Source organism: Heptranchias perlo, chromosome 3 (assembly GCF_035084215.1).
Source record: "Heptranchias perlo isolate sHepPer1 chromosome 3, sHepPer1.hap1, whole genome shotgun sequence".
NCBI lineage: Eukaryota > Metazoa > Chordata > Chondrichthyes > Hexanchiformes > Hexanchidae > Heptranchias > Heptranchias perlo.
This window is the reverse complement of record NC_090327.1, coordinates 115,790,273-115,804,382: the sequence shown is the minus strand read 5'-3', so window position 1 is coordinate 115,804,382 and position 14,110 is coordinate 115,790,273. Positions and strand designations below refer to the sequence as shown.

Below are 14,110 nucleotides of genomic sequence, written 5' to 3'. Positions count from 1 at the left end.
TATTCTTAGAGATATGATAAAAGATCATAAACATTTATTTGCATCTCCTCCTTCTTCTGTCAATTTTCTCCCCTCCTCTTCCCTTGAAGATAATGGCTATGAAATTCGATGAAGCTGAGCCCATTTTACAGGTGTAAATCAAGTGCCAAAGCGTTCGGTATGGCGCCGGAAGTATGTCACCCGCCATATTGGTATAGGCATCAAGAGGCGTCCAGGGCCCATGCCTGAAATAGGCGTTAGGCCCTTTGCATATGCAAATAAGGGGCCGAATGCCTGTTCGATGCCTCCTTCACCAAATTAGTTTGCCTTGAATGCAGCCAGTGCCAGGCGTGCTACGTTCAGGAAAACCAGATTTACATGAAGCTTAATCAGTGGTCTTTAAAGAGGCCACTGCAGCTGCCACCAAAAAAGTAAGTTTAAAAAAATCTATTTATCTATGCATCTAGCCAGTTGGCAAGTTGCATGCACACCTCCAGTGATTAGGAACTTTAACCTTGGATACTTTTCCCATCTAAGGGACAGAAAGCAGAGAGAAGTGGTGAACGGTTGTTTTTCAGACTGGAGGAAAGTATACAGTGCGTGCTCCCCAGGGGTCGGTACTAGGACCACTGTTCTTTTTGATATATACTAATGACCCGGACTTGGGTATAAAGGGCATAATTTCAAAGTTTGCAGATGACAGGAAACTCAGATGTAGTTAAAAGTGAAGAGGATATTAGCAGACTTTAGAAGGATATAGACTTGTGAAGGCAGGTGAAATTTAATGCAGAGATGTGTGAAGTGATGCATTTTGGAAAGATGAATGAGGAGAGGCAATATAAACTTAATGGTACAATTTTAAAGGGGGTGCTGGAATAGAGACCCCTGGGGGTGAACATACACAAATCTTTGACGGCGGCAGCACAAGTCACCACATGGGACTATGATATATTGGCAACAGAGACCTGGCTCAAAGAAGGGGAGGATTGAATACTTAATATTCCTGGCTACAAGGTATTCAGGGAAAATAGAGAAGGAAAGGAAGGAGGGGGGGATGGCAGTATTGATCAAAGACACTATAATAACACTGGAAAGGGATGATGTAGTTGAGTGGTCAAAGACAGAATCTATTTGGTTAGAATTAAGGAACAATAGAGGAGCTATTATGCCACTGGATGTATACTATCAGCCACCAAATAGTGGGAAGGAGATAAAGGAGCAAATTTGCAGGCAAGTTACTGAAAGATTCAAGAACTATAGTGTAGTTGTAATGGGGACTTCAATTATCCCAATACGGACTGAGAAAGTAACAGTCTGGGATGGCAAAGAGGAGGAGGAATTCCTGAAATGTATACAAGAGGACTTTCTTGAAAGGTTGCTGGAAGCAGATTCAAAAGGAATTGGATAGATACCTGAAGGGAAAAAATTTACAGGGCTATGGGGAAAGAGCAGGGGAGTGGGACTAATTGGATAGCTCTTTCAAACAGCCGGCACAGGCCCAATGGGTCGAATGGCCTCCTTATGTGCTGTATCATACTATATATGACAAGTCGATAAGGGTTTATAAGTAGAGGCAAAGAATACAAAAGCAAGGAAGTTATGCTAAATCTTTATAAATCACTGGTTAGGCCTCAGCTGGAGTACTGTGTCCAATTCTGGGCACACGTTAGGAAGGATGTCAAGGCCTTGGAGAGGGTGCAGAGGAGATTTACTAGAATGGTACCAGGGATGAGGGACTTCAATTATGTGAAGAGACTGGAGAAGTCGGCATTGTTCTTACAGCAGAGAAGCTTAAGGGAAGATTTAATAGAGGTGTTCAAAATTATGAGGGGTTTTGACAGAGTAAATAAGGAGAAACTGTTTCCACTGGCAGGAGGATCGGTAACCAAAGGACACAGATTTAAGATAATTGGCAAAAGAACCAGAGGGGAGATGAGGAGAATTTTTTGAGTTCTGGAATGCACTGCCTGAAAGGATGGTGGGAGCAGATTCAATAGTAACTTTCAAAAGGAAATTGGATAAATACTTGAAAGTGTGGAAAAAACAGGGGTATGGGATTAATTTAATAGCTCTTTCAAAGAGCTGGCACAGGCATGATGGGCCAAATGGCCACCTTTTGTGCTGTAAAATCCAAGATTCTAACCCAGGGGTGCAGAGGCTGATTGTATCATCAATCAGGAATTGAACCTGGGATGTTGCTGGTCTATAATGGCCTAACTACTCACTATCTGAATCAGCTGAGCCATTGGGGAATCCACAGATTTTGGTTTCTAAACTCCTTCCATCCCCAGAATGCAATATTCAAACCAAAAAACACACTGTATCATTGCAACATCCCATTCGGGGAACTTAAAATGAAGAGTTATCCTGAGGATATTTTGAATCAATTTAGGAAAGAATTTAACTTCTTATACATGAGCTCATCTATAAGCAATTGTTTCTTTTTATTTAAGATGCAATTTTCACTTAAACAAAAGATAGCAATCTAAAAGTAGGTTAAAACATTTATTTCAACATTGGGGTCTATTGTCCAGTCTAGGTCAGGACAGGACTGAAGACTTTTTTCTTTGCTGGCATAATTCAATACCAAATTTACATGTGCTTGTTCCCTTTTCATATTTTTTTTTCTGTTTAATTGCTCCTTTTAAACCAACAACTTGTATTTGTATAGCACCTTCTTAAATGTCCCAAGGTGCTTCACAGGAGCATAATCAAACAAAAATGGACACCGAGCCAAAGAAGGAGACATTAGGACAGATGACCAAAAGCTTGTTCGAAGAGGTAGGTTTTAAGGAGGGTCTTAAAGAAGGAGAGAGAGGTAGAGAGGTTTAGGGAGAGAATTCCAAAGCTTAGGGACTAGGCAGCTGAAGGCACGGCCGCCAATGGTGGGCTGAAGAAAGTGGGGGATGGACAAAAGGCCAGAGTTTGAGGAACACAAATTTCTCAGAGGGTTGGAGGGCTGAAGGAGATTGCAGAGATAGGGAGGGGCGAGACTACGGAGGGATGTGAACACGAGGATGAGAATTTTAAAATGGAGGTGTTCGGGGACTGGGAGCCAATGTAGGTCAGCGGGAACAGGGGTGATGGGTGAATGGGACTTGGTGCGAGTTAGGATACGGGCAGCAGAGTTTTGGATGATTTTAAGTTGATGGAGGGTGAAAGATGGGAGGCTAGCCAGGGCAGCATTGGAACAGTCGAGTCGTGAGGAACAAAAGCATGGATGAGGCTTTCAGCAGCAGATGGGGTGAGGCAGGGGTGGAGACGGGCGATGTTACAGAGGTGGAACTCTTGGTGATGGAGAAGATATGGGATCGCAAGTTCATCTCAGGGTCAAATAGGACGCCGAGGTTGCGAACAGTCTGGTTCAACCTGAGACAGTGGCCAGGGAGAGGGATGGTATCGGTGGCTAGGGAATGGAGTTTGTGGTGGGGGCCGAAGACCATGGCTTCGGTCTTCCCAATGTTTAATTGGATGAAATTTTGATTCATCCAGGACTGGATATCAGGCAAGCAGTTTGACAGCACAGTCAGAGGGGAAGGGTCGAGAAGTGTCGAGGTAGAGGGCTCGAGGGAGGTGGTTTTGAGGTAGAGCTGGGTGTTGTCAGCATACATGTGGAACCTGACGTGTTTTCTGATGACTTCACCAACGGGCAGCATTTAGAGAAATAGGACGGGGCCATTGATTAATCCTTAGGGGACTTCAGAGGTAATGGTGTGAGGGCGGGAAGGTAAGAGTGTAACCTAGGCGAGGGCAGTCCCACTCAGCTGGACAACGGAGGATAGACATTGGAGGAGGATGGTGTGGTCAACTGTGTCAAACGCTCCAGACAGGTCGAGAAGGATGAGGTGGGATAATGCACCACAATCACATAGGATGTCATCTGTGACTTGGATTAGGGCCGTATCAGTGCTGTGGCAAGCGTGGAAACCTGATTAGAGAGGTTCAAACACAGAGTTACGGGAAAGATGGGCACAGATTTGGGAGGTGACAACACGTTCAAGGACTTTGGAGAGAAAAGGTAGGTTGGAGATGGGGCGGTAGGTTCCAAGGACAGAAGGGTCAAGGGTAGGTTTTTTTTGAGGAGGGGGGGATGATGATGGCAAATTTGAAAGGAAGGGGGACAATACCTGAGAAGAGGGAACAGTTTACAATATCCGCTATTATGGGGGCCAAGAAGGAAAGTTGGGTGGCCAGCAGTTGAGTGGTAATAGGGTCGAGAGCGTAAGATGTGGGAGAGAAGCTCAGAGAGGGCATGAAGGGAGATAGGAAAGAAACTAGACAAAGATGTGGTTTCAGGGTTAGGGCAGGGGGGGAACCTTGGGAGAAGTTTGGCTTGGTGGGCTAGGTGAAGGGAGGGATTTGGCAGAGGCAACTGAATGGATGGTCTCAATCTTAGTGACAAAGAAGTCCATGAGCTCCTCGCACATTGTTGGGGGTAAGGGTGGAGGGGGCAGGGGAGAGGGATTTAAGGAAATGGTTGGTAGTGGAGAAAAGAATCTTTGCATTCCAGAATGATCCTGAGTAGTGAGCAGTTCTGGCCGATGAGAGCAGGGCCCAATAGTGTTGATGTGGTCCAGCCAGATCTGGCGATGAATGGCTAAACTAGTTGTGCGCCATAAATGTTCAAATCTGCTTCCCTTGGACTTAAGGGAGTGAAGATAGGAGCCGTACCAAGCAGAACAATCAGGGTAACAGACTGATAGTAACAGGGTCAAAGTCAAAGGGAGGTTTCACCAACTACTTGAACATCACCTGGGATGGAAACTGACAAGCAGGAGGTGGCTAGGTCTCCAGTCGCTTGGTTCATTTTACTGTTGCAAATTCATCAGTGGAACCTACTTGTGTTTTTAGCAGCAGTAAGTTGAATTTTAGAAAACGTTGGTACAAATGAAGCTCATTAAAATGGCAGGTTCCATTTATCCCAACTTTTCAAAATCCGCTAGGGTTTAGAGTGGAAAACAAAAGCTGAATCCTCCAATATTTCCTGTTGACGTGCCTCCTGTTTGCCACTAGAGGAATATCACAAGGATGGCAGGTGTGGAAAAAGGAAATGTTGTACTGGGATGGGAAAGGGTAGGGAGTGCCTTTCAAAAACTGGGGAAGAGTTTTTGACATACAGGAACCTCCTGCTCTCCACAAGGCCTGTGCTATGGCGAATAATGGAGCTGTTAACACTAACAATGGGTGACAAAATGTGAAAAATATTCTAGTCTCTAGTACAGACATCTCATTAGCTGTGTTTTTCTCTTTGCAAGGTGTCTACTTGGTTCACATTCATTAAACTGAGGAATGCAAATGGAACACTCTTTCCACTTCTATTACCCAGTGTCTACATTAAGAAGTTGCATGCTAGGTTGGATGCAAGCGAAAGTTCCCAATCACCTTAAATCCAACCAAAGAAGAACATCCATGTGCATCATCATAACATTTCCAGTTAGCATCCTTGTGGCCTTTATGAGAGCGACTGAATTTAATGTTAAAATATAGGAGGTTTTGTGCAGCAACCCCACAAAATGAGATAATGGGTTGAGATTATCAGAACTCATTTCACTTACATTTCATGAAATTGACTAGGAACTTTTTTAATTCTGTCACTTAGGGCTAGATTCAAACCAGATTCGGAGATGAAAGGACAGAGAAAGCTAAACCACTGCACCACCCACTCTTTCTAGTTTCTAGGCAATTATAAAATATTTGCTATGGAATTCAAAAGAAACGATCGGTACAGTGCCAGTAGCTCCAAGTGTATCATTTATGGTTTAACTGCACCAAAAATCATAAAGCTGATAAATACAGTCCTCACAGCAGTAATAAAGGTCCTTCAGTCCAAAGCACTTGATTGCCTTAGTATCACAGGAGAACAACAGAACCGACAGAATAGGGCCAATCAAAAATTAATGCCATACAGGAAAACCTCTCGTATACCTTCACAACAATGAAGCAGAAGGCGTGCAATAGAATTCTGATCCAGATACTGCATTGAAATTAAAAGGCTCTTGGAAATGTAATCTATTTTCATAGGAGTAAAATACTTTCCCAACTCTAACCATATTACAATGAAATGTCAAGGGTAAACTAGGCACAAGGCTAAACAACTGTATATGATGGCACTAACAATGTGGAGAGTTGAAATAATTATCTATATATTTATATAATATATATATATTGTTTTCAAATGACATCATTAGGGAGTTTATTAGACAGCAGGAAGTTCTGCACAGGCTTTCGTTCTCTGTATAATCTTGCATTATTTTAAAACAATAAAACAATAAGAGCCAGCATGTTCTACAAGTAGATTTAAAATTCAGCACTACAGTCTAACATCACTATTAATGGCTACAGCATCTAGCCATGGAAACTATTCTGCAACATTTCAAACTCAAGGAACACTTATCTATCTAATTACTGATCCACATTCCAGCACAAAACCCATGTGTCCAGATGGCACCCCCCTTTGTTGTTCCAGTGTGGTCATGGTGCTCCATACATCTTTATCAGTGTGAAAATGGCTTGAAATTTTCTTTCTCTTTTCATGGAGACAAAGTGGCGAAGATCCCACAATACAACGTGGGGGCAGAGGGCGCAGCAAGAGCTCAGAAGCTTGAAAAAGAGCTCATCTGGACCTTAAAGCGTGCTGAGCTGTCACTCCAGTTTTAAATTCTGATTTGTCCAGTTCTGTTATTTATACATCAGAATATAAAGGACGGAAAACGTCCATCTTCCCAGTCCCAGAGTTCGGAAGTACAATACATAATTCACTATTTATATCTCACAACTGATTTTCTCACTAAATGCCTGTCCAACTTCCTTTTAAAATTTTTGATGATATCAGCCTCGATCGCGTCCCTGGGCAGTCTGTTCCAAACATTCAGCACCCTCAGTGTGAAACAGTTATACCTGATCTGTCCATTTACTTTCCCCTTCTGAGCTTCATCCAATAGCCCTGAGAATGATAACAAGGAGGCATGATAGATGGTTTCTCAGTGTTCAACTTGTCAATACCCTTGTGCTTGTATTTAATTTTCTGCAAAGGTTTATTTCCAATTTATACTGAATACCTTTTACAGGTATAGAAAGTAGCACTAAGCCCAACCTGCATATAAATGCCAGCATAAATCATCTAAATACAAAATTCAAAACCTGAAAGAAAGACAAACATCTGCAAACGTGACCTCAAAGCGGGTGAAATTTCTCATACTTGTAAACTGCCATGCTACATGGTTTAACATTCTTTTTTTGGGGGGAATGGAGTTTACAACTCTTCAATGCCTCTTTCCCACATTGGAAACAGTTTTCTAAAGCTGTTGGGAGGAAGGCAGAGGTGAAAAATACCAAATGGTCTCATTGTCTGGAGGGGCGATCCTATTAAGTGGGCCAATTGTAGTTTCTGCATAATTATGGTGCTTGCAGACCCTTTAGGTCCTGCCCATGACTGTTACTAAGGAAACAAGGTCTTTATCAAATACAGCAGCATAGTAAAATTGTTCTTATGGTGGCTTCAAAATCCTCAGTTGAGGAATGGGAAAAACGGAAGGCAAACTTATTGCCACCTATTTCAGTTAAGGGAATCCTCTTTGCCAAGGAGAATGTTACCCAATGGTCTGCTTGATAATAGGTTATACAAAGTCACCTACCAAAACAACCTAGAATCCATAAGGAAAATCTGTAATTATACCAGTCTGCACTTGTAGATTACAACTACAGGACATAATAAATCATCAACCACAACTGAGCCCATCTTTCTCGTTTTGTGGCAGCATTAATGGTCCTCATAATATAGGTTAACTGCTGTCCTAGACCTAATAAAAAATATACGTAATAGAGAGTACTGAAGCAGGCTGAGAGATAAAAATATCTGTTGCTTTCTTGCTTGCTGTGTGCATATCATGGTCACCTCTTTTTTTTACTACTACTCACTCTGTGAGCATGTGTCTGTATAATATTGCCATCTGTGCTCCCCTTCTGGTAGAAAGTGGCACGTCTGACTGTAGACCTTCAGGTTGTTCATAAGTGTACTAAAAATACATCTGATAAACAAAAGTTTGATACAAATTTGGCTCCAGCAGGCTGAAGGAAAAACTATTAAAGGGATTGATAAAATTACACATACAGGGAAGGACAGATCACCATAGCAACTGGACATTAGCAACTAGAACTCGACTCTGGGTCAGCTGGAGATCGGCTGAACACCTGCCTACTTAACTTGATTACATCTGAGACACTGAGAGAAAACAAATGGACTGTCAATCAATCTTGGAGTTGTATTTGAAGAAGCATATTGTTGACAAGCCACCATCCCAGAGGTGTGGTTCAAAATTAAGGAGACTTTTAGAAGACCCAAGCAGAAGTTAGAGTGCGTGAGTCACTGCTCCGACCTCGCCTTTCGTTCCCTGATGGCACCACCTCACCTGGCTTCTTGATTGCTTTCTACCTCACAGCTTCGTGCCTTGATGCAGACTTATAGGTTGCTTCTGAAATGGCTGACCAGACTACCAGAGGAAGCCATGCTACACTACAACTGTGTCCTTCAAGATTTCTGAGAATCTTCTCGACAAGCCTGAGCCAACCATAAGTACGTAAACTTTTGTTAAGGGATTAAATCTAAGATAGACATTTGATTTCCAAAAGGTTATGCATTTTGGGAATTCAGAAGGTGTTGTTATCTTGTTGTTGTTAAAGCAATTCAAAATCGTGCGTGAACTTAAGATGTTGATTAATTCTAAACAATTGTTTTCTTTATAAAGCCATGGCTCGTGCCTGAAGTTTCTTTAGGAAAAAGAGCCCATTAAGTTAAATATAAAATGAAACCTTGTGGAAATAATAAGGCATTGCCCCAAATTAAAGTGTAAAATCACTTTGTGCCTTTTTACTCCTACATAGTTTTGGAGAATGCAGGCATCCTAATTTTTGGCATCCTAATTTTCAGATCCTAAGATATTTTGTTTTGCAATTAAGGAAGAGGAGCTGTCGTTTAGAATTTTCAGGCATTCTGTGGCTTTTTAAAAGAAATAATCAAACTGACTTGTCTTAAAATGGCAGCTAAGACATCCCTAACTGAAACTAAAAGAAAAGCTTTAAATTACGTGCACAAATATGATGGGAAAGAGAATTGTTCTCCTGCGATAGTGACACCTGGGGGTAAATTTTAACCCCCAAGATTGGGGAGTTAGGGGCGGGTGGGGAATAAAAGTACTCTGTTTTCAGAATGGGACCACATCCCAGCTCCAACGTGCCTACTTCTGGGTTTAACCCAGGCAGGTTTGTCTGCGTGTGTAGAGTAGACAACAGGAAGTCCCGCCCTCATTTAAAGCCAGCGGACTGATACTTAAAAGGGCAATGTACCTCATTGAGATATTTGAGGTACTTAATATTTTGTGTATTGGAATAATCACATGAATTTTACCTTACCTGTTCGGGTTTCTCATCGCTTCCCATTCACATCAGGTGAAAGCTGGCAGGAAGGGCCGGATCCATGAGGTGGGTGCTTTTATTGCACTGCTTGTGGGCCCGGAGGTGCAGGAGTGCTTCATCTAGGCCCAACAAGCTCACATGGCCGATAGGACTTCTGCGATCGTCTGAAAACCCCCACCCCCCAAATGGGGGTCCCCTCCCCATGGTGGACCCCCACCTACCTCCGACTCTTCACCCAACCTCCAGCGAACTCCAATCTGTTCCTCGGTCTCCCCCCCCCCGCCCCCCGATCCATTCCATGCCCCACCCCCACCCCCACCCCCACCTCAAACTCAAACTCCTCCCTGGCTCCCTCTCCCCGATCTTCTACCTACCACCCCACCCTTATAAATTGGATAGCCAGGTGGTGAACAATAGAATACTAGAGCCTAGTCTTCAGTTGCTTCCAAGCCTTTAGTCACAGAGCTCCACATTACACCCAAACCACACCTTAGATCAGCTCTCTTATAAACAGACACAAGAGAGTTCCCAATTGATATGCATCACCTGAATACAATTAACACTGACTGATATAAATCACATGGATATAATTAACACCACCCACCAATCTTCTCCCTGGCTGTCAGGTGTGAAATTGCGACCTGCCCACTTACCTTCCGGGTTTCATACCCGGAAATCTTCTCTCCCGCTTCCTTCCCGGCTGGAAGTTAAAATTTACCCCCTACTGTTTGGAGTAAAATTGAAGAGGATAGAGCCAGGATCCTTGCCCCACAAAGTAAATGAATATGCCAGGTGAGAATATGAAAAACTGTATAAAGAATACTGGGACCTGTCTAGTATCATAGTAGGTACAGCACAGGAAAAGGCTATTTGGCCCATCGTGCCTGTACCAGCTCTTTGAAAGAGCTATCCAATTAGTCCCAATTCCCCAGCTCTTTCCCCATAGTCTTGTAATTTTTTTCACTTCAAGTATTTATCCAATTCTCTTTTGAAAGTTACTATTGAATCTGCTTCCACCACTCTTTCAGGCATTACAACTCGCTGCATAAAAAAAATGTTTCCTCATGACGCCTCTGGCTCTTTTGCCAATCACCTTAAATCTGTGTCCTCTGGTTACCGACCCTTCTGCCACTGGAAAGATTTTCTCCTTGTTTACTCTGTCAAAACCATTCATGATTTTGAACAACTCTATCAAATCTCCCCTTAACCTTCTCTGTTCTAAGCAGAACAACCCCAGCTTCTCCAGTCTCTCCACATAACTGAAGTCCCTCACCCCTGGAACCATTCTAGTAAATCTCTTCTGCACCCTCTCTAAAGCCTTGACATCCTTCCTAAAGTGCGGTGCCCAGAATTGAACACGATACTCCAGCTGAGGCCTAACCAAGTTATACACCAGAATAGGGATATAATAAGATTTTAAATGAGAAATTAAATGGTCAGTAGATTTTTATATGTGAATGCTTCCAGTTGAATCGAAGAGTAAACTCATTGAAAAATAAAGAGTTAGAAAGACACTTCCACATGAATTGTTTAGGGAGCAAAGAGATGAACCTACAGAATCAGTTGGAGCAACAAAGGAAAAATTTGAGCCCGAGATAATAGTGAGTGAAATTATTATAAAGCGTTCACTTGAAATGGAAGGTGGACGCCAACCAAGATAAAAGTTTGGAATTGACAGGATTAAAGAAACATAAGTTTTTTCCTTGGAAGGGTGAGAGGTATTGTGTAAAAGTTGATTTAAAGGAAAGATATAGTTGTGAGTCTTTAATAGACACAACTTCAGAAGTAACAAGGAGCATGTTTGATAAATTGGTCAAGGCCACTGATCAAACGGGGAATCTTAGAATCCTTCCTTGCGATCTCAATATGATAGATTATGGAGGGAATTCTCAAAAAGCCATATGGAAAAGTTTGGATTAAAGTTAAAATAGGGAACATGTCTGTCCCTCACCCTGTATATGTCACAGATTAGTGTGGAGATGAGTTCTTGATTGGCAATGATTTGCTACAAAGACTCTCCCCAGTAATGGATTATTTCCATTAAGTTCTGTGGTGTCAAATTAAAAGGCCCATACCAGATGGGAACTATCTCCACAATCATGAGAAAAAGGTAGAAACCTGCTTTATTGAACAAGATGATTTTTGTTCCACAGAGCCTACTCTACTAGTGCTAGGAGACCCAGATAAATTAGTACCATGGAGAGATGGAACTAATTTTGATCCTATATCAAAGGAAAAAGTTGTTAAGAGTGAGCTGGAACCCAAAGGGTTAAAGATTTTTGTTTCAGAAATAAGTGCTTCTGATTGTTTAAAAGGACATGAATCAATAAACATTGACGGTGAACTCCTGTTAAATAGCCTCAAATGCAGTCAGTGATTGCTATTGCCTCTGTGCATGGTTTGCGTGACCATCTACACAAAAGTTATAACTTTAAGAGGTTGTGCAGGAGGAGGATGGAAAGTTAATATCAGCCCTTTCATAGCAGACAAAGGCTGTGAAAGAGTGACATAAGAAACTCTGGGTTAACTCTGGCGTCTTCACGTGAAGAGTAGAATAAGGGTTAGAAAGAAAAGACAGAAATTGAAAACCTACCACAAAAATTAGAAGTTAACGTTGTTGGGTAGTAAGGCAAAAGACTGGGTTCCGAAGGTACCTTTATAAGGATAAGAAGCTCAGGGATCGGTGCCTTGCAAATTTAAATTAGAGATAAAAATATGTTGCACTACTTTCAAATAGTCAAGGGGCTAAATTATCCAATTGATTTTGGAGTGTTAATTGGAGAATAATTTTATGATTTAGAACTGGCTGTACCTGTTATGGAAATTGCCAGAAAGCGGAACTAGAGGGGATGAATTTGATGATTACGAACCAGCCCTAAAAGTTTCATTGCAATTTCAATCGATTTGGCTTGTGGTATGGATCATACTTGCCGATGTAAAGTAGAACCCGATTACTTAATTCTGTCTGAAAGAATGGGAAAGAAAGACCAGACAGACAGTGGCACCAAAGCAATAAATATTGTAAATTCAGTTACAGTGGAAGATTTTTCAAAAGAAATTGAGGAAAAAATTGAACTAGGGGACAAAGATTTTCCTGAATTTGACCAAATGGCACAACAGCAAATTGATGCAGCAGATGCTTTGGAATCAAATTCCCAAAGGGAACAATTAAAGGAAATGTTTCAGGAGTTCAATGATCTTTTTGCAAAAGAAGCATGTAATTGTGGTAAAACCGATCTGCACGTGACTAAAATACTTACGGATCCTAATAAAAAAAAACCCTAAGTTTGTGCGATAGTATAGAACACCCTAAATATCTTACGAATTTGTACAACAAATGTTAAATATATTGATGAGAAAAGAAATGCCAAGTTTACTGAAGAACTATTTAAAAGGAGTATATTCTTGTCTTTACAGAATTGAAAAGAGAAAATGAGGAGAAAAAAATTGCCTTTAATTTAAACAAAGGACAAAGTGCTTCAACAGCAGCTGCTCCTGAGTTTATTACCTGAGGCTGAGCGTGTTGTGAACAACAGCTTCAGTAAACCAAAAAGAACTGGCCACATTTCTTAAGTTACTAAGAAAAGATGTGGTTCCAAAGACTGCAGAGAATTTTCATGTACTGTGCACACTAGAATAACCAGATCTGGACTAGAATTTGGATCCTGCACATAGACCAGCTCAAAATTTATCATCCTCACCAAAGAGTCCAAGTTGCTGGATCAAAAGAGGAACTGTTACCTGGTGTTGTGATTTTGCATAGTTTTGACATTACACATTGGTGGAAGGCACCCTTATGTCAATTGTAACTTTTCCTTCACCACCTCAATGCATAACCCACTCATGTAACTTGTTAGATTTAGAATGGCCATCACTGAGCCCTGGCTACAAACAGGCCATGACTGGGAGATAAATATTCCCAGTTATAAGATCTTTAGAAAGGACAGAGAAATTGGAAAAGGAGGATGAGTAGCAACATTGATAAGGGACACCATTACAGCATTAGAAAGAGGGGCTATCAAGAAGGGTGAGCAGGCAGTAGAAACGCTACGGGTAGAATTGAGGAATAGAAAAGGATGCAAGACATTGGTGAAGTTGTTAATAGACTTCCAGATAGCAGTGAGAAAGTAGCAAGTTACATAAATGCGTTTATTGCAAGAACAGAGTGATTATAATGGGAGATTTTAATTTTCACATAGACTGTGAGAAGCAGAACAGCTCGAGTCCCAAAGGAAGCGAATTTCTTGATTGTATTTGGGACAGTTTTCTGGAACAATATGTTCTTGAAAAAACAACAGAACGGGCCATCTTAGGTTTAATAATGAATAATGAGCCTGAATTGGTCAATAATCTAACGGTAAGGGAACACCTAGCTAACAGTGACCACAATATGATAGAATTCGATATTAGATTTGAGGGAGAAGAATGAGTCACAAACCAAGGTTTTAAATTTAGGTAAAGCTGACTTTGGCAGGGGTGGGGGGGGGGGGGCGGGGGGAGGGAATGAGGCAAGAATTGACCACAAATGTTACATCCCTGTTCAAAAAAGGGGAGAGGAATAAACCCGGCATTTACAGCCCAGTCATCCTCATGTTAGTGTTGGGGAAACTTTTAGAGACAATAATCCGGGACAAAATTAATTGGCACTTGGAAAAGTATGGGTTAATAAATTAAAGTCAGCATGGATTTGTTAACGGAAAATCGCGTTTGACTAACTTGA

General features: G+C 41.6%; 1 protein-coding gene across 2 annotated transcripts in view; it reads right to left on the bottom strand.

Annotated features, from left to right (window-relative positions):
• oxr1a (oxidation resistance 1a) overlaps nucleotides 1–14,110 on the bottom strand; it is a 701,118-nt gene that overhangs the window by 53,345 nt on the left and 633,663 nt on the right. The gene's annotated exons all lie outside the window — the stretch shown is intronic.